This window comes from Crinia signifera, unplaced genomic scaffold (genome assembly GCF_055691185.1).
Source record: "Crinia signifera unplaced genomic scaffold, ASM5569118v1 HAP2_SCAFFOLD_249, whole genome shotgun sequence".
NCBI classification, from domain to species: Eukaryota; Metazoa; Chordata; class Amphibia; order Anura; family Myobatrachidae; genus Crinia; species Crinia signifera.
Window position 1 is genome coordinate 17205 of NW_028142142.1, and position 27215 is coordinate 44419.

At 50.6% G+C, this 27215-nt stretch overlaps 1 long non-coding RNA gene across 1 annotated transcript in view; it reads left to right on the top strand.

Moving 5' to 3' along the window:
* Positions 1–8286: 8286 nt before the first annotated feature.
* The window catches only part of LOC146054529 (uncharacterized), a 128358-nt gene continuing 109429 nt past the window's right edge, over positions 8287–27215 (top strand). Inside the window, exon 1 of the long non-coding RNA XR_014468221.1 lies at positions 8287–8414. This is a non-coding gene — a long non-coding RNA (uncharacterized LOC146054529). The remainder of the gene's footprint in view (positions 8415–27215) is intronic.

The window sequence follows — 27215 nt, forward strand, 5'->3', positions numbered from 1 at the left end:
TTGTCATGGGGATGCGTTTCTTCAGTGAGGACTGATACATTGGCTTCCTCTTACACTTTTACACTGTGTGTTCTAGGAGCAGGAGAGATGTGACAGGGGAACCATTTGCAGCCATGAGACTGTATGTTCTGTAACCCGATCACACCAGTGCAGTGAAGAACAATTGGCACGAGCAGCAGTGATATAACTGGCTGCAGCCCTGGACTCACAAAGGTACAGTAGTTCAGCAGCATCCTGCAATGTCCTGGCCAGTCAGGATGGCTACCTAAATGACGATCGCAACCGGCTGCTGACAAGAGTTCAGGGACTGGCTGGAGTAGGTGCAGTGGTGCAAGTAAGGGGGGGGCGGGGGGTACGGAGTTGTACGGCGCACCTTTAAGAAATATGTTGCTGATACACCGTATCACCCTGCATTCCCTGCTGCACTTCTCCCACCCCTCGGGTAGGTGCTGTCGATGAGAGGTGAAGGAGAGAGTAGAGCAGCACCACAGGTTCCCCCACCCCTCCAGCGCCTCTGCCGCTGCCACTGAGAGACTAGAAGAGTGGAGCGCAGCGCCGCAGGCTTTCCTCACCCCTTCAGCGGCTCTTGGCCATTTAAAATATAGTGCAGCTCCGGTGCCAATCAGAGCTCGCGTACAAGCAGCCATGTTGATGTCTGCCTGTTCACGAATTCTGATTGGCTCATGTATCGGCACCATATTTGAAATGGCCGAGAGCCGCAGGAGGGGTGAGAGAAGCCTGCTGCATTGCGCAGCATGGGGTCAGGGGCCCAGGAGGGGCATGAGCCGACATGGTTGGAGGGAGCCCCCTGAGCAACAAGCATGTAATCCCCCCGCCTTGGGCAACAAGGATGTAAACCCTTTTTCATCCCCTGGGCAATGAATGTGTAATCACCCCATGGCAACGAGCATGGAACCCCCATGGCAGCAAGCATGTAATCCTCTCATGGCAACAAGCATGAAACCCCCTGTGCCAACAAGCACAAAACTCCTGGCATCGAGCATGCATCTTCTGGCAACTAGCATGTAGGTAAGCGGCACTTATGTGACATCTCTTATATATTTAGCCAGATCTGTCACTCAACCCCTGTGGAGAACATTCCTGTGTAGAACAGTTTCACTTTCATGTGTCTGACGTTCCACCCCCTTGACATCACCTCCCCCCGCCCAGCCAGGGCTACAGTACACGCCCACCATTACTCCACAGCCACCATCCACCATTACTCCTGCACATCCCTACCCTCTGCCAGGACCCCCGCGACCCCCCTCCCACGATTCGCGGGACCCCCCGCGACCCCCCCCTCCCGCGATTTGCGGGACCCCCCCGCGACTCGCTGGACCCCCGCGACCCCCCCTCCCGCGAATCGCGGGACCCCCGCCCCCCCCGCGAATCGCGCGACCCCCGCGACCCCCTCCCGCGATTCGCGGGACCCCCGCGACCCCCCCTCCCGCGATTTGCGGAACCCCCGTGACCCCCCCTCCCACCATTCGCGGGACCCCGCACCCCCCCTCCCGCGATTCGCGGGACCCCCGCTTTCCACCCTCCCGCGAGTCTCGGGACCCCCGCGACCCCCCCTCCCGTGATTCGCGGGACCCCCGTGAACCCCCCCTCCCGCGATTCGCGGGACCCCCCTCCCGCGATTCGCGGGACCCCCGCGACCACCCCGGTATCCGGACTATTGTTAGACAGCACTTACATCGACAGCCATTACATCGACACCATTAGTTCGACAGCTCAATAGGTCGACATGGTTTTAGGTCGACATACCATTAGGTCGACATGTCATTATGTCGACAGCTCATTAGGTCGACAGCTCATTAGGTCGACATGTTTTTAGGTCGACACTGCCATTAGGTCGACAGTGTCTATGTCGACAGTCAAAAGGTCGACATGGGTTTTTTCACTGTTTATTGAGCCGACATGTGCCGACAGGCGGTATTTCATGCCCTACTATCCACTAGGGCGTGGTGGGAGAATAAAATAGTGTGCCGAGCGCAGCGAGGCACCGTGCCCGAAGCATAGCAAGCGGCTGCGGTACATTTCAAACTGTGTCCATGTCGACTGTGTCGACATTTCGGCCAAAAAACAGTGAAAAAACCCATGTCGACCTTTTGACTGTCGACATAGACTCTGTCGACCTAATGGCAGTGTCGACCTAAAAACATGTCGACCTAATGAGCTGTCGACCTAATGAGCTGTCGACATAATGACATGTCGACCTAATGGTATGTCGACCTAACACCATGTCGACCTATTGAGCTGTCGAACTAATGGTGTCGATGTAATGGCTGTCGATGTAAGTGCTGTCTAATATCCGTCCCAGACCCGACCACCCCCTCCCGCGATTCGCTGGACCTCCGCGACCACCCCCTCCCGCGAAACGCGGGACCCCCGCGACCCTCCCGCGATTCGCGGGCCCCCTGCGACCCCCCCTCCCGGCATTAAAAGGGCCCCCCACGACCCGCCCTCCCGCGATTCACGGCACCCCCCCCCCTACTGTGATTTGCGACCCCCCTCCCGCAATTCGCGCCGCCCCCCTCCCGCGATTCACGGAACCCCCCGTAGCGCCCCCCTCCCGCGATTTGCGGGCCCCCTCGGCACTTCTCGCGATTTGCGACCGCCCCCTAATTCACACATTCGGGGACCCCACCTCCCGCGATTCATGCCCCCCTCACGCAATTCACGGCACCCCCCACACCCCCCTTCCTGCCATTCGCAACCCCCCACGACCCCCCCTCCCGCGATTCACGAAACCCCCCGTAGCGCCCCCCTCCCGCGATTTGCAGGGCCCCTCGGCACCTCTCGCGATTTGCGACCGCCCCGTAATTCACACATTCGGGGACCCCCCCTCCCGCGATTCATGCCCCCCTCACGCAATTCACGGCACCCCCCATACCCCCCTTCCTGCGATTCGGAACCCCCCCACGACCCCCCCCTCCCGCGATTCATGCCCCCTCCCGCGATTCACGGACCCCCGCACCACCCCCCTGCGCCCACCCTCCCTTGATTCACGCCCCCCTCATGCAATTCACGGCAACCCCCCACACCCCCCCTCCTGCGATTCGCAGCCCCCCCACGACCCCCACGATTCAAGCCCCCCCGCCCACGATTTGCGGACCCCCCCCTCCCGCTAACCGCGGATCCCCACACACCACCCCCCCTCCCGCAATTTGCAGACCCCCCAGACCCCCTTCCGGCAATTCCACCCCCCAGCGGACCACCGTGGCCCCCGCTCCCGCATTTCACGTACCCCCGTGACAATGGAGGATCCTGTACCACCACAAGCAGGTACCGCCCCTAGGTGGGAAATCCGGCCCTGGCTGCCGCACTGCAGGTTTCCCCACTGCCCTCTGCACCAGTGCCACAACTTTTATCAATGTCTTGCCCACATACCACTATTATACAGCCTCCTGCTCTCATGCACGCTCACTCCCTCCCAGTGGGAGGAGACGCTCACCCACTGCCGGGAGCTGCATACTGTCCCCCACCCTCCTCCAGTTCTAGGGATGCCCATCGACCATCAATGATTTTCAAATAATCGATGGTTTATGCCCGATGTTGAATACTTTTGCCATCAATGTGGGAGGACACTGCCCTGCCTCCTGTTCTCCTGCCCCGTAACTTCCGCCAGTGGAGACCCGCTCACCCTGTGTTGCCCACATTCCCCTATCATGCTTTACCGCCCAGCCTCCTGCTCTCATGCACCCTAACTCCCACCCAGTCGGAGGAGACACTGACTCCTGTATTTCTGTGCTGCCACACTGGACCCTCACCCACTGGCAGAAGCTGCACAGTGTCCACCAGCCTCTTTAGTCCCCCGTATGCCCACACACCCCTATCACTACCCAGCTTCCTGCTCTCCTGAACCGTAACTTCCACCACTGGGTAATCGCTGACGCTGTGTTGCCCACATACCCCTATCATGCCTCATATCCCAGCCTCCTGCTCTCATGCACCCTAACTCCCACCCAGTAGGAGGAGACACTGACTCAGGGCCACCGTCCGGTACTCCTGTGCTGCCACGCTGGACCCTCACCCACTGCCAGAAGCTGCAATACAGGGCATCTTTCATACAATTCTAACCATATTTCTCACAATACAAATGTTCACAAATTAAGGGGCGTAGCCCCTTACGCCGGTGTGAAGAGCGCGCGTAGGGCGCGATGAATCACCTAGTAGTATGTAATTGGCATTATGGTGTGTGACATAATGACATGTAATGGGCATAATGGCATGTGGTTTAATAAGTAATGGGCATTACTGTGTTGCGCATAATGTGAAGTGGAATTTACGGTGTGGGATATTATGTGTAATAGGCATTACCTTGTGGGGCATAATGTGAAATGGGCATTACGGCATGTGTCATAATGTGGCCATACCCCTTTTGTCCTGTAAACACTTGTTTAGTTTCATATGACCACGCCCCATCATGACACATGGCCACGCCCACTTTTAGCGCACTCGCTTAGAGGAGCTGCCCTGGTGCTGAAGGAGGATCAGACGTACAGGTCTGTAACTAGACTCCTCATACACCTCAGAGATTACTAGACTGCCGGATGACAGGAAGTTTATTGTCATGAAGTCCTAAAACAGCGCAGTTGGAGGCTGATAGTGGATCGCTCGTATCGATCTGAGGGGGTGATTCAGGAGTGATCGCCCCCAGTGTATACGCGCCGGGGACCGATGGTGCTGCTCTGAGGATGCTTATGTCCAATTATACACATGTGCAGGGCCGCTGTGCGAACGCTTTCGACACCTGTCAAAGGTGAGGTGCTTGCACGGGTAGGGGAGGGTACAGGAAAAGGCCGGAGCATTTTATAAGCGTCCCCATGAAAACGCTGCCCATTCCCTTGGAACGCAGGTGGGTCGATGGCCGGCGGCTGACGCCACATGATGTCAGCGCCCACCCCCTCTTTGGTGGACTCTGACGGAAAAGAAACTCAGTTTATTTCTTAAGAGGAGAGAAATCATTTGATGGCCGCATGTGAGGGGAAACGTTCGCGTACATCCCCTCACATGTTACCGACAGGATTCGGTGGCAGGGGTGTCAACAGAGGGGTGTGACCTACAGATGACCCAAGTGTTTTTGGTCTGGCCCAACGCTGACTTGGGCATGAAGTACATGGGCAAAATGGGCACATAGATATGAGACATGTCTCATTTTGAATAAGCAGCTGTAGTTTTGCAAGGGTTAACAAGTCCTAGGCCACAAATTTGCCACCTGAAATCAAGAGACGGGTGACACTAGCATATGGTCCAAGTGTATTTTGCCTGGCGCAACGCTGGTTTGAACATGAATATCGGGGAAGCCCGGCACCGCAGTATATAGCGGGTATAGTGAATATACGGTCCCCTGCTGGCACCCCCGGGGGGCAGCCTGTGCTGCCTGGCACCCGGGGAGCCCACCTACCCCCCACAAAGTTCTGGGGCAGGCAGAGAGACTTCCATCTCTTTGCCTGCCACCGTCCTCAGGCTCCCTGCGGCAATCGCCGCAGGAGCTCATATTCGCCAGTCAGGGGCAGCGAGCCCCTGACACGTTGAATACCGGAGCCCGCCGGCTCCGGAACGTGGCGAATGTGCAGCGAATCCTAAAAAGGATTCGCTGCACCTCGCAGGTATTCTCATTGAATACCGCCCAATGTGTCTTAATGTGTCTTGATGTGTCCTTGATGTTGACAATGCTATAGGGCAGAGTGGGCAGTCGAATAGTATGGGGCAGACTGGGCAGCTGAATGCTATGGGGCAGAGTGGGCAGTCGAATGCTATGGGGTGGATTAAAGCTATGCGGCAGAGTGGGCAGTGGAATACTATTGGACAGAGTGGGCAGTGGACTTCTATGGTGTGGAGGAATGCTATGGGGCAGAATGGGCAGCAGAATGCTATGGGGCGGAGGAATGCTATTGGGCAGAGCAGGTAGCGGAATATCTACAGGGCAGAGTAGGCAGCGGAATGCCATGGGGCAGAGTGGGCAGCGGAATGCTATGGGGCAGAATGGGCAGCGGAATGCCATGGGGCAGAGTGAGCAGCAGAATGCTAGGGGCAGAGAGGGCAGTGGAATGCTAGGGGGCAGAGTGGGCAGCTTAATCAGGGTTGCTGACTTTTTAATGCTCCTCTCTGGGAGAAGCCCGGAGAGGAGACTTTCCTTACCCAATCGGGGGGCGGGGCTTGACGGTGATGTCATTAAGCCCCGCCCCCATTACGAGAAATACAGTAGTAGAAATGACTGATATCCATGGAGGGGGCGGGGCTAAAATGACGCGATTGTGCCATTTTAGCTCCGCCCCCTCCTCTTAGACCCGCGGATTGCGGCATTTACATGCCGCGATTCGGGGGGCTCAGGGGGGTCCCACAGATTCCGGGAGGGTTTCCGACCCTTCCGGGGGGGCCGGGAAGGGGACCCGATTTTCGGGAGACTCCCGGGAATTCCGGGAGGGTCGGCAACACTGAGCTTGATGCTAGGGGCGGAGGAAGGGAAGGAATACTATGGGCAGAGTGGGCAGTGGGAGAGGTCTGCCAATGGAGGTTGTACCTCCATTCAACTACAGACTGGTGAGTGCTGCTTATTCTTTCTGAGAGAGAGAGAGAGATGAACGAAGAAAGCGGCATTCAGAGACTGTATTGTTTGTAGAAAAGGTAGGACAAATTTTAATCCATAGGAGATGGGGGGTCGCAGCCCCCGTCTTCAGGATCAAATAACAAATACAAAACTACATATATATATATATCATAGAGTACATTTAACACTTACCCTCCACCCGTGATGAACTCGGGATACGGTCGTATTATCGACCACAGTTAAGTCGACAGTCATTAGGTCAACACTGTTGGGTCGACAGGCAGCAAGGTCAACATGGATGAAGGTCGACAGGTGTCTAGGTCGACATGGGTTAGGTCGATATGGGTTTTTACACTGTTTTTTGTGCCGACAGGTGGCATTTCATGCCCTACCATCCACTAGGGCATGGTGGGAGAGTAAAATAGTGTGCCGAGCGCAGCGAGGCACCGTGCCCGAAGCAAGTGATGCGAGGGGCTGCAGTTGACTTCCAACTGCGTCCATGTCGACTGGTTCGACATTTGGGTAAAAAAAAAGTGAAAAAAAACCCATGTCGAACTGTCGACCTAACCCATGTATACCTAATGCATTTGTCGACCAAAACCCATGCCGACCTTGTCCCATGTCGACCTAGACACCTGTTGACCTTCACACATGTCGACCTTGCTACCTGTCGACCCAACGGTATTGACCTAATGACTGTCGACCTAAGTGTGGGCAGTGGAATGCTAGGGGGCAGAGTGGGCAGCATAATGCTAGGGGCGGAGGAAGGGAAGGAATACTATGGGCAGTGGAATTCTATGGGGCAGCCTCGTGGGGCGGAGGAATGCCATGGGCAGAGATGGCAGCGTAAGGACTATGTGGCAATATCAGGAAGGAGGGGCACAAGCACCCGGGATAAGGTGGTACTCCCCGCCACCTGTAGCGCTTCTCTGTCTCACCCACAACTCCTTTTGGACTCGCACCACAGCACACCCGGGATGCTGCGCATCGCACCAAACCACTGTAACATGAAGTTTGCAAGTGCGGTGTAATGACTGTGGCTGCTCCTCTGCTAGGTAGGTATAGATCCCCTTCAATTACAATTACTGCATTGTGTTACAGAACTTTTTAATTATCCCAGATAGTTCCTCTTCTGTAAATCAGTGACAGTTACTTCTCTGCTAGTTGTGTCTTCGGCTCCTGACCTGCAGCAGGAGGTGCTGGGTCGTCCTCGGCTCCGCCTGTCGTGCTGTTCTGGGTCGGCCTCTGCGTCCACCCCCGGCTCCTATCAGGCTGGGGATCTTCCTCTGTCCTCTCCTCCGCTGGGCTGTCCCCTGTCCTCTGAGCGGCTCTTGTCCTTGATGTTGCATCGTGTTCAAAGCTCACTTTCGGGCAGGCATCTCACAGGGCAGCTCCGCACCACTGAGGGGGCTTCCACAGGTCTCTCCAGCTAGGGGTCCTTTGCGTGTCCTCCACACTTCTGGTTCCTCAAGAGAGGGTGTCCTCCGCGGTGCCTGCTCGCCTTGGTCTCCACTTGCTGCGTCCTCTATCTTCTTCGGAGCAAGCAACCCCGGGGGATTCCTCCGGCTGGGTGTGCTCCTAGGTAATTTACCCCCTCAGCACCTTCTTCCTTGAGGTTCTAGTCTTTAATCTCTCAGCTCCTCCACGGGCAGGCACTAGTATGTAGGACACCTCGGCAGCACACAACATCATTCTGTTCTCTCCGGGTTTGGGGCTCCTCCTGTGGTTGGCAGCTAGTGGGGGCAGCGCGGTTCCCTTCCCTCTGGCGGCTGGCCGGCAGCAGTAGGGGACTTGGAGGAGCCTGGCTCTCCTGGCGCCATTCCTGGTCACACAGCTGCGCAGCCTCCGCTCCTTACAGGTCAGCAGCTCACAGCACTGCACAGGCCCTTGTCCTCTCCAGGGATGACCCTTCCCGGTGCCGGCACTCTCTGCTGTGGGTTATGCATCGCTGCAGGACTGCCTCTGCTCCCCCTGCCCTACCTCTCTATAGTCCCTGTCACTGGCTCCCTCGCCATAGCCTGTACTGGCTGTATCATATATTTTTATATTTCTTTTTACTCAAAGGCTATATATCCCCCTTCCCACACAGATTTAAGTTGACGAGGCTGAAGTTGGCTTCTTATTCACTTCTTATTCAAGCTCCAGCTTCTTATTCAGAAAAATCCCTCTTGCGAGGGTTAATGAGTATTGGGACACACATTTGACACCTAAAATCATCAGAGGGGGGCCACTTACAGATGACCCAAGTGTATTTTGCCTGGCCCAACACATACTTGCCTACCCTCCTGCATTTAGCGGGAGTCTCCCGCTTTTTCAATCCTTCTCCCGCCCCCCGCAAATCCCTTGGTTCCTCCCGGTTTTTTGTCCCCTTGGCAAAAAAAAACCCGGTACTTGTGCAGTATCACGGCTCCCATCGCATGCCATCGCATGCCAAATGTAGTGGCATGAGATGGCATGCGATGGGATGCGATTTTTACAGTTTTTGAGCTATTTTTAGCAAAAATCGCAAACAATCGCATCGCATGCAATCAAATCGCATGCGATGCGATTGCATGCGTTTTTGCACTGAAATGCATCCAAATGCATAGAAATGTGCAGCAAACATGTTAAATGCCCCCAAATGTCATTTTTTGGAGTGTCCCACCCCCACTATCAACACAAACCTGAAGCGCGGCGGGCATAGCGAGCCCGCGAGGGGCGGCGGTACGCGTCCTACGACCTTTTCATACCCCCACTATCCACGTCGGCGTGGAGTTGAGAATAGAATAGTGTGGCGAGCCACCGAGCCCGAAGCGTGGCGAGGGGACGCGGACACCTGTGAAGCCCGCGAGGGGACGCGGATACCTGTGAAGGTATCCGCGTCCCCTCGCGGGGCTCGCTGCACTCGCCACGCTTCGGGCTCGGTGGCTCGCTGCGCTCGCCACACTATTCTATTCTCAACTCCACGCCGACGTGGATAGTGGGGGTATGAAAAGGTCGTAGGACGCGTACCGCCACCCCTCGCGGGCTCGCTATGCTCGCCACGCTTCGGGTTCGCGTTGATAGTGGGGGTGGTACACTCTAAAAAATGACATTTGGGGGCATTTAACATGTTTGCTGCACATTTCAATGCATTTGAATGCATTTCAGTGCAGAAACGCATGTGATCGCATCGCATGTGATCGCATCGCATGCGATGCGATTTTTTAGCATGCGATGCCCATCGGGGGAGCCGTGATACTCCACAAGTACCAAAAAACCTGAGTGCGCGAACGCGATGTTGCGGGGGCGGGGCCTGAATGCGTGGGGTTGTGACGTCATTATGACGGCCACCGCGGGGCTGTGTGGGTAGCACTGGCCGTGGTGCTGCAGCAGGAGAATGGGCGGGAGCTTGGAAGCGGCAGCGGACTGTGGAATGTGAGCGAGGAGCACGAGTATCAGGAGCGGAAGCTGCAGTAAGTATAACTCTGTTATACAGCAGCCTGACTCACCAGGGGAAACCTGTGGTGATCAGACCGGTGCCCCGCATCTCCTCTCTGGCTCCTGAGCCTCATTGCTGCCAAGCTCCGCAAGTTGCTGGGCTGTTCTCTCCTTCCCTCCTCCTTCTCCTCCCTGCTGTGTCTTACTCTACTGTCTCACACATACGTACAATGAGCTGCTCCTATGTCATTGTACCCAGCCTACGTACACTGCACCTTACACCGTACAGTTTCTATTTAAAATAAATAATTGTTCTAGCCACAAAAGTAAAATTGAAATGTCCATCCTAAGCACCACACCTTTTTGTTATGTGTAGTAAGGTCACAGCATAGTCAGGTCGTTATGGTTTCTCTTCTTAAATAAATAAAACCTCGATTGTCCTGTATAATCTAGATTAAATTGACTAATCCAGCCACCAGGAGCTGTACCTAATTAATTCTATAAATATTGTCATTTATTAAGCTTGAACTCCTTCCTTTTGATGTTTCGTTTAATATCTGCCCTGTTACACAGTAAAATTCTTTACAGCACAACAAGGGTTAATCGGCCATCTTTAGTTAGTACACCAATTAAGTATAGAATGGTCATGGATAGACCAGGTCTGTATAATAAAATTCCTGCTTCCCAATAAAAGTTTTTCTGTACAGCATAGCAAGGGTTAATCGTCCATTTTGGTTTTAGTGCATTACGGCAGTGTATAGACTAGGTCTGCACAATTAGTATCCAAATCCTCTTTGTATACATTTTAAGAAATTAGGTGACACTATTGAAAGATTGTAACGATTTACTGATTATCTTTATTGCACAACATTCAATTACCGGAGAACACAGCCAGCCATAAAACAGATAACATTCTTTGCATTACCACAACACTGACATTCTCAATGGGGATTATTAAAGTTGTGGATACCAGTGCTATATTTATTCTTCTTTTTTGAATGTTATATCAATATTATGTTTATACTTTTGTTCATGTTCTGTAATGTTTTCTATATATTATGATCACTTTTTTAATGTATTAACCCTCAGAGTATATTCTTGTCATAGAGATGAGGGGTGACATTCTATGCTGTGCGATTATCGTTATTTTGCGGTAATTAGACCACAAAATGGCTATATCGCATTTTCCCATTAAATCGTTGATTTAATGGGATGCGCATAGGGGCTGAAATCGCATATTTTGTGCGTTAAGGTCTGGTGAATAAAAATGCGAGATTAATTCGCATTTTTATCGCATCCAGATGTTTGCGCACAGAAAAGTATACAAGTCGCTTATTTAATGCTATGCGCATTTGCACATCGCATTATTTAAGTGACTAATTTTCGCACTAATTTCAGACCTGGGTCTGTTAGGCGAATTAGCCAGAACCCTGCACAGATCGCAATGTTCCGTGCAGGGTTCTGCTGTAAAAAAATAAAACAAATGGTTAAATAAAAAAAAAAAACGAGCGCGGGGTCCCCCGCCCGAGTGTAACCAGCCCCGGGCTCACTGAGCCGGTGCTGGTAACATAAAATCAGGGTCCCCGACAAATAGGGGTCCCCTTGATTTTATGAAACCAGCACCAGACTCAAGGTCCGGCGCTGGTTCCCAAAATACGGGGGACAAAGTGACTAGGGGTCCCCCGTATTTTAAGAACCAGCACCGGACACAACCAGCCAGCAGGGTAATGCCACAGCCGGGGGGAGACTTTTTATACAAGTCCCCCCGGCCAAAGCATTAACCCCCTGGCTGGTCAGCATGGGCAGGGGTCCTGGGGAAGTGGGGACCCCCCAATGAAGGGGTCCCCCCCTCCAGGACTTACCAGCCCATGCTGATAGTCCGGGGCTGTCCTCCATGCCCCTGGGCTGTGGGCATGGAGCTGATGCTTTGTGTAAAAAAAAGAATGATAACTATTGTTTTACACTGGCGAACTTTGAGTCCCAGCAAGCCTACCCCGCATGCTGGGACTTGGGGAACCACAAGTCCCAGCATGCGGGGCATTAAAGTGCCCGCTGGCACTTGTAGTTCTGCAGTGTAAAAAATAGTGCACAAAATCACACTGACACCCTGTAAAATAAAACTTTAATACACACAAAACACACACACACTGATGATAGAAAGGTATAGAGAGGTTGGCGGCGCCAAGAGTTGCAGCCGTGGGTATATTTGTGGGGCACTAGCTCCCCTTGGGTACACGTTCAGAAAGCAAAGATAAATATACACTTCGGCGCTACTCAGCAGAATTTTTAACAGTATGCTTTGTCTTGCTGGACTTTATTCCTCCTGGTTTTCCTATTTTATGCAACGTCTTAAGGGCACCTACTGACCTTAATAAAGGTCCCTATGTGCCCGTAGAGGTTTCTTTTGTCCTTGTCAGGAAACACTGGTACTCTCAGCAAGATAGCAAAGGATTACTGACCTTATGCAAAGGCCCTATGTTCATATAAAGGTATCTTTGTCCTATTGTTCTTTCAACAACGACAAGTTCGCATCAACTTCACTCCGCATGTAATCATAGGAAACACACTCACCTCAAAATGAGGCCCTATGTTCATGGAAAGGTATCTTTTAGTATGTCCACGTCCAGTAATCCCCTTGTAATAAGGCTCGGATATAGCCGTAGCAAAAAGATATTTTATTCCAGGACGTATACAATAAAAAAACATACAAAAAAATCCAATTAAAATACACACAGTCTCAGGTGAGCCCAAAAGCAACTCACTCCCTGTATCCGGATACTAGGAGGAGTACTACCAGATGGAAAAAGTGGTAAAGGGTCTCACCTATGCTGTGGGTCCAGTCCTCACCAACGCGTTTCGGGCTCTAGGGTAAGCCCTTTTTCAAGGTGTGAGGAGTGTTGTAACATCAGGGTATTTATACCCTCTAAGCAATAAAACACAATATAGACATCTAAAAAACCCGGCCTGGAACAATGATTCCCTTTCCGGTATTCACCTATGTACCTATCTAATACATTCTCAAATAACCTCTCTATCCACTAAACATATATACCGCTATAGTCATACATGTAGGGGAGAGATATACGCTGTGTCGTAAATCGGAGAACCATATTCATATGCATTACAGTCCGGTGATCCCGGTTTTCTATTTATCCTCTTCTTCCGTTATGCCGATCAGCTGTTCGCGGGGACTCGTTTTAGCGGAAGTGCGTCATTGCACTTCCGTTTTCGGATCTCCTCCGTCGTTGGAACGCATACTTCCTGACTTTGCGTTCCAAAGCTGCGGGCGCCATTTTGTCTGTGGTTTGTTAGCGCTTGGTGTGTATTCACAGTTTATTTTCTCCACCATATTGGAGATTAACTCCTCGGGGTCCACATATCATACAAACAACATATAAAAAGGAAAATTAGTATTGTGCATCTGGTTATCCTATTTGTCAAACGAAAAAATTAACATTATGCAGCCATTACTAAAAATATCGATAGAAATATATGGGAATAGGGTGTTAAAAATTCTTATGATATATAAAAACTGGTTAAAAAATTGTGGAGTGGTAGGAAGCATACAAAATTCATAGAGAAAATACAAAAATATAAAAATATATGAATATATATATAAAAAAGTATGAAAACCCATATAAATCTTATGAATAAAGTGCATAGGAGTGCAAACATAAGGGCCTTTGCATAAGGTCAGTAATCCTTTGCTATCTTGCTGAGAGTACCAGTGTTTCCTGACAAGGACAAAAGAAACCTCTACGGGCACATAGGGACCTTTATTAAGGTCAGTAGGTGCCCTTAAGACGTTGCATAAAATAGGAAAACCAGGAGGAATAAAGTCCAGCAAGACAAAGCATACTGTTAAAAATTCTGCTGAGTAGCGCCGAAGTGTATATTTATCTTTGCTTTCTGAACACACACACTGATACTTACCTACCTTGAGCCCGTAGGTCGGTCCCTGGATCCTGGATTCTTCCTCCGGGGCTCCAGGGCAGAAGAGTCCGGTTCCGGGGCCTTGGTCCTGGGGTTCCGGGGCTCCTGGCGTGAAGAATCCGGGGTCCGGGATCCGTGGTAGTCCAGAGGGGTACCTAAGGAGGGAAATCCAACTCACCTGCTCCCCGGCGGCGACCTCCGGTGACAGCGCTGCTCCCGACTGGTACCCGGCTTAAAGGACTTTGTCCGGCGCTGAGATGTTGCCTCCTCGCCGTCTCTGAACAGAATCCTCTGGATGCGCTGAGATGTTACTCCCTCGGCGTCTATATTCAGAATGATTTCTGGCCAATCAGGAGCCGACTTTCTCGGCTCCTGATTGGCCGAGAAATCATTCTGTTCAGAGACGGCGAGGAGGAAACATCTCAGCGCCGGACAAACTCCTTTAAGCCGGGTACCAGTCGGGAGCAGCGCTGTCACCGGAGGTCGCCGCCGGGGAGCAGGTGCACCCGCGCACAGCTTAGAGGGAACACTGGTCCCCACTTCCCCAGGACCCCTGCCCATGCTGACCAGCCAGGGGTTAATGCTTTGGCCGGGGGGACTTGTATAAAAAGTCTCCCCCCGGCTGTGGCATTACCCTGCTGGCTGGTTGTGTCCGGTGCTGGTTCTTAAAATACGGGGGACCCCTAGTCACTTTGTCCCCCGTATTTTGGGAACCAGCGCCGGACCTTGAGCCCGGTGCTGGTTTCATAAAATCAAGGGGACCCCTATTTGTCGGGGACCCTGATTTTATGTCACCAGCACCGGCTCAGTGAGCCCGGGGCTGGTTAGACTCGGGCGGGGGACCCCGCGCTCGTTTTTTTTTTTATTTAACCATTTGTTTTTTTTTTTACAGCAGAACCCTGCACGGAACATTGCGATCTGTGCAGGGTTCTGGCTAATTCGCCTAACAGACCCAGGTCTGAAATTAGTGCGAAAATTAGTCACTTAAAAAATGCGATGTGCAAATGCGCATAGCATTAAATAAGCGACTTGTATACTTTTCTGTGCGCAAACATCTGGATGCGATAAAAATGCGAATTAATCTTGCATTTTTATTCACCAGACCTTAACGCACAAAATATGCGATTTCAGCCCCTATGCGCATCCCATTAAATCAACGATTTAATGGGAAAATGCGATATCGCCATTTTGTGGTCTAATTACCGCAAAATAACGAAAATCGCAGAGCATAGAATGTCACCCGCTGTGTTTTGGGGCTTGCTAGGAATAGCTTGTGATGCATGCTTCAGTATTGCATCACATTAGCTGGATACACATTAGACAATGTTGCCGATAGCAGAGATTATCCGCCGGTTCGCACAACATACTCGATTCCAGGGGTGTAACAATAGCGGAAGCTATTGCTGGGGGTTAATGCGATGGGCGCAGCAGCCGAATATGTCGCCTCTGACCTGGCGCCCTCCCCCTGCTCCTTCTCTTCCCCTCCTCACCGCTGCCGCCCAGTACAATTCAATTATATGTGAAGGCTGCAAAGTGCCATTCCATAGATGTACGCAGTAAAATTAGCTATGTTATGGGTATCATAATGGGCAAATATGTGCGCAGCCGAACATCGCAGTAATGTCACCTCAGACCCGGGAATTTCCCGTGTCTGCCCCTTTCACACTGCTTTCCATGGTCACAAGTGTGTGGAATTTGATTGGGTGTTGGGAAATTTGTACAAATTGCTGTGATTGGCTGTTTAAAAACCAGCTTTTATTGGCTGGCTTTCACATATCACATCCCCCAATGAACTTGCTTTTTTGCATTTTGTGAGAAAAACCTGGGTTTGTGCTGTTCACACTGCCATACACCCGTGTATTACCCAGGAAAAACCCTGCAAAAAACCTGTGTCCAATTCCCAGGGCATAACACCCGGGAATTTCACAAAGACCCTTTCACACTGAGACAGGACACGGGAAATTACTGCTTGCCCTGGCAAATACCCGGGTTTTTTCGGCAGTGAGAACGGGGTATAACTGTATGTTTGAAAGGGTCAACCCGGGTCGTAAATCCTGGATCCTCAACCCAGGATAAAAACAAGGGTCGGAGACCCGTGTTTTAACACCTGGCAACCCAGGTTAAAAACAAGGGTCGGAGACCCGTGTTTTAACACCTGGGTTGACCCTTTCAGACATACAGGTAGATGCGTGTTCATGTGCAAAAACCTGGGATTTTGGAATGTCTAAAAGGGGGTATAACTTTGCATGTGTCCTAAAATCAACAGAAAACATGAGTGATATCTAAAAAAAGAAAAGCAAAAGGCATCACATGTGCCCCAAATTCATATGTCACTTCGTTATACCCCTTATTTATATTATGACACACAGTTATGGTCCCATTTTACAATATGAATATGATATCCAGTAATGTCCATAATTGATTGTTAAATGTTGGTGCTTGTTAGGAGACACAGGCTGAATTCTGAAAAGGTGAAACTGATTGGGCATGTCTGTTCTTTGGGGGGGGGGGAGGGTATTCTGGTTGATTCACACGAACGCGAATTTGCATCCTCTTGAGTCAACCAGATCTCGCCTTGCGATTGGTGGTACGCCGGCCCACCATTCACAAGTCACCTACGTTCACACTAGCTGCGAATGGATGTTTACATAAACATCCTTTTGCAGCCTATGGGGTAACACTCACATCATTCAATAATCGCTGACCATCGAATGATGTGGAACATGCGGGCATATCTAAGGTTGCTCAGAGCAACCTTAGATCTGCGTGCACATTGGGAGGGAAGTGGGCAGGCAGCTGGCATCCGGTGATGTCACCTGGCTGCCCCCAGCAACCACGTCATTGGCCCATTAGCATGAGAATGCCCAGCATTCTCATTGGAATGCCCATGGAATGCTGGGTGTTCCCATACGCTAATGGGCCGCCACACGCCTCCGTTCGCAGTGGCTGCACGCACCCAGCACATGCGCAGAAATGCGCAATGGATCAGAATAAGGTCCTTTATCTGTGTTAATGACATGCAGTGTTATAGGCCCTACACACGGAATGATATTCAGGCATTTTCTGAGTGCTTTACATAATTTCACTGATGCTCACAAAGTGCCTGAATATCGCTGTGTGTGTGTGGTCTACATAGCGATCTAAATCATAGTTGCCTACCCTCCTGCATTCTGCAGGAGACTCCCTGTAATAACAGCAATCTCCCTTTCTCCCTCATTAGTCTACCAATCTCCCTCATTTCACCTAGCCCACATTACACTGTTACATTTTTTAGTAAAAAAGGAATGAGAGATAGATACTTTCACATTGAATCATCAGCGCCATTTCGCAGCACTTAACCAAGTATAGTAGCTCTTACTAACTGCTTTGACGCTCATCTACATTTGGAAATAAGTCATTTTAAAAGATCCCTCTCAAATGTAGCATACACACCCACGCTTCTGGGTGCCACATTCACAATCTCTCTCCATATATGGCACTAGAAACGCCCTTTGGGTGGAGCATGACACGCCCCCTCAATGGAGCGCTGTGCAAAATTCTACTACCAACTACAATCTCCCTGAATCTAGTTTTGAAAAGTAGCCAAGTATGATCTAAATGTGCGGCCCTGCGGGTTTGAATCTGGCGCTGATCAATAACCGGCATGTAGGTTATTAATCGGTCGGAGACAGTGTTCTCACCAGAGAACACTACCCCTGACAGATCGCTCAGCACACATTGCTGGCAAATTGCTGTGTGCTGAATGATCATGCTGAGCGTTCTGAGCAAGCTAGCATCGATCAGCGGGTCACTACGTGTGTAGGGCCCATTACTCTGCCCCCTGCTCCGCCCATCCCCACCCGCCCGTCTATGACCCCCATAGAGGGAGAATAGAATAGGTGGCTCGCGTAGCGAGCCACCGTGCCCGCAGCGTGGCGAGCTCAGCGGGGCTTTTTTTTTGCACTCGCCATGCTGTCTGACTCCGGGCAGTCGAGATCCCGACGTCGGGATAATGACTGTCGGGATCCCACCTGTCGGACTCACATACCACACCCCCTGCTCCTGTGTCTTGTTGCCGACCCCGTCAGAGCTCAGTGATCAGTTTGTGTTTTCATACTGGCGAGTGTGCGCATACGCATTTGTCCAAAAATCGGGATCTGAGATTTTGGGACAATTGCGACTTGGTCTGAATCAGGCTCTATGGGGGTGATTCAGTATGGCTCAGAAGGGGCCTAATTAGGCTTCGTTCCGATGTTAGGGGGTCTGCACATGCACATATTTGACATGTGCAGACTCCCTGTGGAACGCCTTCGGTGAGTATCACAGTCAATATGATGTGACATTCGCACAGGTAGGGGAGAGAGGGCAGCGGTTGAAGGGGGAACATCCAGCATTTTATGGGCGTCCCCATGGGAACACTGGGTGTTCCCCTGGGAAAGCCGGCGTGGCGTTCCCTGCTTAGGGCAGGCTGTGACATGACAGCGCTGGCTGTTTGAGCCCGGCACTGGTTTCTAAAATATGGGGGACTCCTTCTCCTTTTGTCCCCTGTACTTTGGGAACCAGGACCGGACCAGGAGATGCACCCAGGGATTGATATACTTGGGAGAGGGGACGTCACATCCTTTTTTAAATTATTTTTATTTATTTATTTATTTTTACACAGAGAAGCATAGCACAGATCTGACTGATCCGTGCGATGTTCCAGCCACATCTGTATTTTGCTGCTGGCAGCCAAATACGAATCCTTTCACCATCGGAAAATATGAATCCGGAGAATACGGCAGCGTTGTAAATGATCTGTATTCTGTGTTTATAATTATGGCCGATCCTTGTTGTACCAGTTTGTGTATGGATCAGCTGCAGTGTAGCATGGTTTCGTCCAATAGAGAGAGAATTTCTTTTTGCGAGTGAACCAGAATAAGGCACATATAGTCATAGCCATTCATCCAATTTGTAAATATTTATTTCCTGAATATAAGCTGCCATCAGTTATTTTATGGCAGCAATATGTATCTGGCGACCCTAGAAATAGAGGCGGTTTGTGTTTCAGCGCTATCTTCTCCAGCAGTGTCCCCAGGATTCCATCGCATAGTGACGGAGGTGTTCTGATATCACAGCAAATGCTGGCACAATACAATACTGTGCATGTGAGACTTGTCTGTATGGCTTTCATCTCCGTTGTTCATGAGACAAAGACATGTCTCCTTGTACAGACACATCATAGAGGCTGCCATTACCACTGCATCACCAACACCAGCCCCCTGTGTACATTCTACTGCCATCACTGAGTATATTGGAGGGTGTGACCCAGATAGCGCACATCACCTGATCTGTTACACTATAGTCATACAGGTACTTGCTGCTTTAACCCCGTGTTGCCTTCCATCCTGTGTTCTACCTGGTTAATAAGCATTTTCGCGTCATTGGGAAATCACCATTGGAGCGCTCATTAAACACTGGGCATTCCCATGGGCACAGCCCCTCGCTGCCGCCCCACGCCCGTACTGATAGGTGCAAATAAGTAGTTTGTTGCGCCCACTTGCACATAACAGCACATGCGCAGTCACTCATCATCGTTCCCCTGCACGAACATGCATGTGACCTGAATGGACCTGAATAAGATCCTATGTTCTGGAGACATTATGAGTAACAAGATGTTCAGTGGCACAACGGGTGGTGCATCTTTGTGTGCAAGTAGCAGAATAGACACTGCCACTGCGCATCTCCAAACACATTACGGACAGTGCAGCATTATTATAGATTTGCAGTCCCACTGTGTCATGACAGAATCATTTGATGAGATTTAAGCTACACTTAGCACAGTTTAGGGAAGGTCTAACCTTGCAAAAAATGAATCATATTGTTAGGCACATAAATGCTGCTTACCTACAACATCATTGCCAGCGGTTCCCTGCTCGTTGCCCAGGGGGATTACATGCTTGTTGCCAAGGGGGAAAACATGTTCATTGCCATAGGGGGTTCCATGCTCGTTGCCATAGGTGGTTCCATGCTTGTTGCCCGGGGGGATTACATGCTTATTGTCAAGGGGGATTATATGATCGTTGCCCAGTGGGAGTTAAATCACTTTATTGTGGGGGGGGGATTGGCACATGTGTGAGAGGGGTGCTGGGGCAGTGCGGTGTGGTGCCTGCTGCCCTGCAGGTGTCTCGGGACCACTTACCTGGCGCCGCACCCTCTCACCTTCAGGCCGTGTCAAATCCTGGTCCTGGAAACTCCGGCACCTGGACACGATGGATTCCTCTCCCGGTATTCCTTGCCATACTGTCAGGAACAAAAGGGTGGTTAAGAAGGTTCCACAATTCAACTCACAGGGAGTTGAATGTGGAGGGGATTATGGGTGACCGCGACCTTCCCCGGCTGGTTGAATGGTCATCATTGGTCGGAGCCTCAGCCACCCAGTTTCACCTATAGGCGTGTGCGCACCCAGGTGATTAGATAGGGGACTCCCACGTCCGTGTACAGTCCCTAAGCCGGTACGTAAGGGAAGGGAAGACAGACAAATGTAAAGACTACTCACGCCCAGGCTCTTGTCACCTTGACAGGCTCTCTCCAGCACCTGTAGGTGAAACACAACCTTTCTATCCTATAACTTTCCCTAACACGGAGCTAACTGACCTACGCTCCCTTCACAACATTACATTGAAGCTGCAGGTATCTAATCACTCAAACAATTAACTAATATGCAAAACAGTCAAAAACACATAGACAATAACATTAAGCAACACAGAATACAATCAGTGGGAATTTACTTATCACCCTCCCCTTACCTAGAAGCGTCCCTACTCACGAACAGCCTTTTGTGGTAATGTGAAGGGAACAACCGTTTGCTTTTCCCTACTCAATCCTGACCCCGGGAAGAGCTGCCGCTGATCCGACTGTTCCCAGAGGCAGGACACTTCAGGGGAGTGAAGACGCAGGCCTAGAGTGGCTGACAGGCCTGAAGCGATTGCGCAGGCCTAGAGTCTGACTAAACAATTACACCAGTGAATCTATAATTCAATCACTCCTAATTGTGGCTCAGGCCTAGTGCCTGTCTGTGACCACAGGCCTAGTGCCTGACTGGGCACAGGACTAGAGGCCTGCCTGGGGCCTGACTCAATTAGCCCCTGGGCCTAGTGCCCAGCTATAGGGTCCTTGGGCCTAGTGCCCGGCTATGGGGGCCACGGGCCAATGCCTGACCTAATTGGGGCCACCGGTGGGGTCCTTGGGCCAGGAGGGCCCAACTAAATGATCAAAGGGCCAGGAGGGCCCAACAATTAAATGCCCCCGGGTGAGAGGGCCAGACTATAATGCCCACAGGCCAAGGGGGCCTGACTATGCCCACGAGCCTAGTGCCCGAACACCCGGTGGTCCAGTGGAGGGGGGGTAGGTGGCCCAAGAGCCGCCTCTACTTGCTGTTAGGATAGGCCACAGAGGGGGAGAGGCCGCTCTTTTGCTTGCCAACCCCGCTGGCCTCTCCATAGGCGGCCGCCATCTTCTTTCTTCTGCCGCTGGCCTGTCCTGGCCAGTGGCGGCGCTGCTTCTTCTCCTCTTGCAGAAGGTGCCGGAGATCTTCTTTCTTGATCCCGGCGTCTTCTGGCCTCTTCAGCGGCCGCCGGAGCTGTTCTCCTCGCTGCTGTCTTCTGCTTCCTCCAGTGGCGTCTGTCTTCAGCCGGGGCGCTCCTGCGCTCCTCCGGCATGGGCTCCGCTTCCTCCTTCACCTCCCGGCGCCGTCAGGCGGCGGGGGTGGGTCCGAGTACGGACGGCGGGTCCGATTGGATGCCGATTCGGGAGCCATGATTGGCTCCCGAATGGCGCCATTGTTCAAATGCCGGCAGCGGCGGCTTTCATTGGCAGGCAAAAAGGCCCCAATTACAAACTGGTGCTCTGGTGCTGGGAGCATGGATGCTGTCCCAGCACCGGGGCACATTACTACACATGCACATGCTGGTATATATTAATGCCAACACACCCACCCACATAGCACTGCCAACACATATAGGGCCTGGTTCTAATCCCATCGCTCACCCATGCTTTCGCACAGGGGAGCGATGTTTAGCGTCTGTGCATGCGCATTTATGCGCATGTGCAGATGCCGGGTGTGAGCGGGCATGGCAAACCGTCTCGTTTCCACCCGCTAGTGCGGGTGGGTGGACGCGCCCCTGGGAACGCCCAGCGTTTCATGGGTATTCTCATGAAAACACTGAGCGTTCCCATGGAAATTAGGCAGTGACGTGGCTGCCGTGAGCCGTCAGCTGACCAGAGGTGATTACTCTGTGGACCAGAATGAGGTCCATAGAATATTATTGGGCATGGTGTAATGGTTAGCATTACTGCCTCACAGCACTGAGATCTTGGGTTCCATTCCCACCATGGCCGTAACTGTGCAGAGTTTGTATATTCTCCCTGTAATTGCGTGGGTTTCCTCCGGGTACTCCCGTTTCCTCCCACAATCCAAAAGATTAATCGTAGATTAATTTGGCTCCTAACAAAATGAACCCTAGAATGTCTGTGTGCCTGTACATGTGCCCCAGCTCCACTGGGGCAGGGACTGATGTGATTGTTCAAATATTCTCTGTATAGCGCTGCGGAATATCTGAGCGCAATATAAGAAACTGTTAATAAATAATACAAATATTATACTAATACCATTTCCCCTACGCTCTCTGTCACTGGGCTGTTACATATGATGCTCTCCTGGATAGTGCAGAAATGAGAGACAGAAGAGATTTGACATTTGGGGCCAGCCATGTTGTATAATCAGCTGAGATCCAATATCCGCCAAATACTACCAAGCATGTTCCCGTACCGTATTTATGGGTAAATGCAGAGTTCAAATGGTTTTTGAGGCCAAAAAAATTCAGAATACAATGTTTTACAGTGTACAGTTTTACTATTTATTTTTATACAGGAAAGCCAGAAGAACTGCAAAAGACACAAGTCATAGTACAACGAACTCTGGGGTAGATGTATTCTACCTGCACTTGTCATGTGGATATTACGCTTCCTGCTTCGCTGATCTGATGCACATAATGTGAGCTATAGGGTGGGGTTATAGGGGTTATGTTACTAATAATGTAAACATAGCTCCCAACTCTCCACGCGACGAGGGTGGGGCAGTTGAGAGACCCTGTTGCCATACGCTTGTCACGCATGTGCACATCGTCTATTCCCCGCAGGCAGAGGGGCAGCAGTGGAAAAATGGGGCGCACGGCTGTGTCGCCCGTGAAAGTCCCGCTGAACCGGCAATGAAAGCTGGGAGGCATAGAAGGGCCATGCAGAGAATTCCGATTGGTAAGTATGCATGATGCATAAAAATGGTATAGATGAGAGGGATCTGTTCTCAGATAACCACGCCCACTCGAACTTCCGACATCCAATACAGGGCTTGGATCTGCCCGAGACTTAGAACTTAAAACAAAGCAAAATGACATATACTGTATAATCTACTACAGTGGTCTCCAACCTTTTTTGGGTCGGGAGCTACTCGCGACAAAATAAACCGCCCGAAGAGCTACTAAAGTAAAAAATGTTAAAAAATCTGCATAATATAAAAAAAAACACACTGCAATGCCCCAGACATAATATGGCACACACTGCAATGTCCAATATGTCACAAACATACCTCCCAACACTGTAGATAGAGGAGAAGAGACATCTGCGCGTGCCGAAGGCACGCGCCAAAAATTAGAGGGTTCAGCTACTACCGTGGAACTCCTGCGAGGCTACATCCCCCATTTTTTCCGCTATGGGGGCATGGTCAGCTCTCTAAGAGCTGTAGCCACATGGGGTGCGGCCATGGAAAATGGGGGTGTGATACACATATGCCCTCAACAGTGCAGTCCGTGATACCCATTATAAATATGCCCCGCACCGTGATGCTCCATTATACATATGCCACACACACAATGCCCATTATACATATGCCCAACAACGTGATACTCCGTTATACAAATGCCCCACACCGTGATGCTCCATTATACATATGCCACACACCGTGATGCTCCATTATACATATGCCCCACACCGTGATGCTCCATTATACATATGCCCCACCGTGATGCTCCATTATACATATGCCCCACCGTGATGCTCCATTATACATATGCCACACACCGTGATGCTCCATTAATCATATGCCCCACACCGTGATGCTCCATTATACATATGCCACACCGTGATGCTCCATTATACATATGCCCCACTGTGATGCTCCATTATACATATGCCACACACCGTGATGCTCCATTAATCATATGCCCCACACCGTGATGCTCCATTATACATATGCCACACCGTGATGCTCCATTATACATATGCCACACCGTGATGCTCATTACACATATGCCCCACACCGTGATGCTCCATTATACATATGCCCCACCGTGATGCTCCATTATACATATGCCACACACCGTGATGCTCCATTATACATATGCCACACCGTGATGCTCCATTATACATATGCCACACACCGTGATGCTCCATTATACATATGCCACACCGTGATGCTCCATTATACATATGCCCCACACCGTGATGCTCCATTATACATATGCCACACCGTGATGCTCCATTAATCATATGCCCCACACCGTGATGCTCCATTATACATATGCCACACCGTGATGCTCCATTAATCATATGCCACACCGTGATGCCCATTATACATATGCCCCACCGTGATGCTCCATTATACATATGCCCCACCGTGATGCTCCATTATACATATGCCCCACTGTGATGCTCCATTAATCATATGCCCCACCGTGATGCTCCATTAATCATATGCCCCACCGTGATGCTCCATTAATCATATGCCCCACCGTGATGCTCCATTAATCATATGCCCCACCGTGATGCTCCATTAATCATATGCCACACACCGTGATGCTCCATTAATCATATGCCCCACCATGATGCTCCATTATACATATGCCACACCGTGATGCTCATTACACATATGCCACACAAATGATGCCCATTACACATATGCCCCACACCTTGATGCTCATTAATTAATAATCATCAAGGTATCTGGGGCATATGCCACACACATGATGCCCATTATACAAATGACCCACAGCGTGAAGCTCATTATTAATGAGCATCAAGTGTGTGGCATCATGTGTGTGGCATATGCCCCACACACCTTGATGATTATTAATTAATGAGTATCAAGGTGTGGGGCATATGTTAAATGGGCATTATTTGTGTGGCATATGTTTAATGACTCATTAAACATATGTCATACACATGATGCCCATTAAGCAGTAAACAGTTGCGCACACACAGTTTAAAAAAAAAAAATTACCTAACAGAGTTAAGCAGAGGCTGTGGGGGCGTCGATAAGTGCGGCATGTTGGGGACGTCAGGAGAGGAAGCGCTACGCGGCAGGAGGTCACTGCCGCCGCCAGGTCCAGAAATGCGGCATTAACTTACTTCCTGACCTCCTGCCGCCAAGCAAGGACCCGCTGCGCGGCAGGAGGTCACTGCCGCCGCCGCCAGGTACAGAGACGCGGCATTAACTCACTTCCTGACCTCCTGCCGCCAAGCAAGGACTCGCTGCGCGGCAGGAGGTCATTGAGCTACTCTAAAGGCCCCCTTACACTTGTCAACTTATTGTCTCAACAAATTGAACCTGATTGACTCGAGATTTATCCTATGTGCAGGAGGTTCAATCTCTTCCAATCTCTTGGTTATACTCAATGGCACAGGATTGTGGATTGTGTCCTACACATCAGGCGCATCAGATTTTGTCAGACGGCACATCAGATCTCGTCAGATAAATTGACTCAAATTGGATGAAATCTCACGAAATCTCACAAGTGTAAGGGGCCCTTAAAACACCCGGCGAGCTACCCGTCGCTCGCGAGCGACGGGTTGGCGAACGCTGATACTAGTTACCGATCCAACAAAATACAACATAACAGTACTGCCATCTAGTGGCCGCCAGTGTACACACATGCAATCTCTACAGTACAAGTAAAAGCGGGATGAGAAACAGCTGAGATTTTGCAAGGAAAGCAATACTAAGGGTTACCCCCTGCATGAGTGAGTTCTCAGCACCTCAGTCTTTATTGGCGAGACCTCAGTCTCTTTATTCGTCTATTAGTGAGACCCCAGCCACCTCCCCCCAATATTAGTGAGACAACCAGTACCCTGCCATCAGGAAGATGTCCAGATGCCGCTCTATCGATATATACCCAGATATGTCCCGGGTCCACATTCAGACCTGATCGCAGAGCTGTAAATTTACATGTCGGACGATTATCAATGAACTGCTTATAGGCCGAAATGCGCCTGCCAGCAATGAACTCCTGCGAGTGACAGGGAAAACGCAGGCATTCCTAAGAAAACACTAGGCGTGGCAAAGCCTGTTAGGGGAGTGTTTGTGATGTCATCTCCAGCCAGGATATGCCGTTTTCCATCACAGCGGTGAGTAAGTCGCTGGTTACGCAGCACCTGCGATGGGGAGCAGCTTGCAATGGGATTTGAACTCATTTGCATGGGTGTGAATGGATTTGCAGCCAGGGGCGGATCCAGGATAAAATGACAGGGGGGGCACCATGATAAAAGAGGGATTAGGTGGGGGAGGGGCAGTGTTAGTGGTGCCAGTGTACATGCTAAGAGAGCGGCAGAGAGAGGGTGGCAATGGGAATAAAAATAGGCCCTGGCATTTAAAGTATGCAGGCCCACCATGGCGACAAAAGTGAAGGATGTAGTTGTGCAGAAAAGGGTGTGTGGCCACTCAACAGGGGGCGTGTCCTGGAGTGTAGTGTACAACACCATATACAACTTCTACACATTATGCAACAAAATACTAGACCCCATTATACTTGCCCCTTACACATGATGCCAAATGGAAGGAGCCAAAATTCACATAATGCCACATGGATAGAGACAAAATTCAAATAATGCCACATGGATTGTGTCAAAATTCACATAATGCCACACGGATTGAGCCAAAATTTACATAATGCCAAATGGAATGAGCCAAAATTCACATAATGCCACATGGATTGTGTCAAAATTCACATAATGCCACATGGATTGTGTCAAAATTCAAATAATGCCACATGGATTGTGTCAAAATTCACATAATGCCACACGGATTGAGCCAAAATTCACATAATGCCGCACGGATTGAGCCAAAATTTACATAAAGCCACATGGATTGAGCCAAAATTCACATAATGCCACACAGATTGAGCCAAAATTCACATAATGCCACACAGATTGAGCCAAAATTCACATAATGCCACACGGATTGAGCCAGAATTCACATAATGCCACACAGATTAAGCCAAAATTCACAATACACTTCATAAACAGGGACATTGTCCAC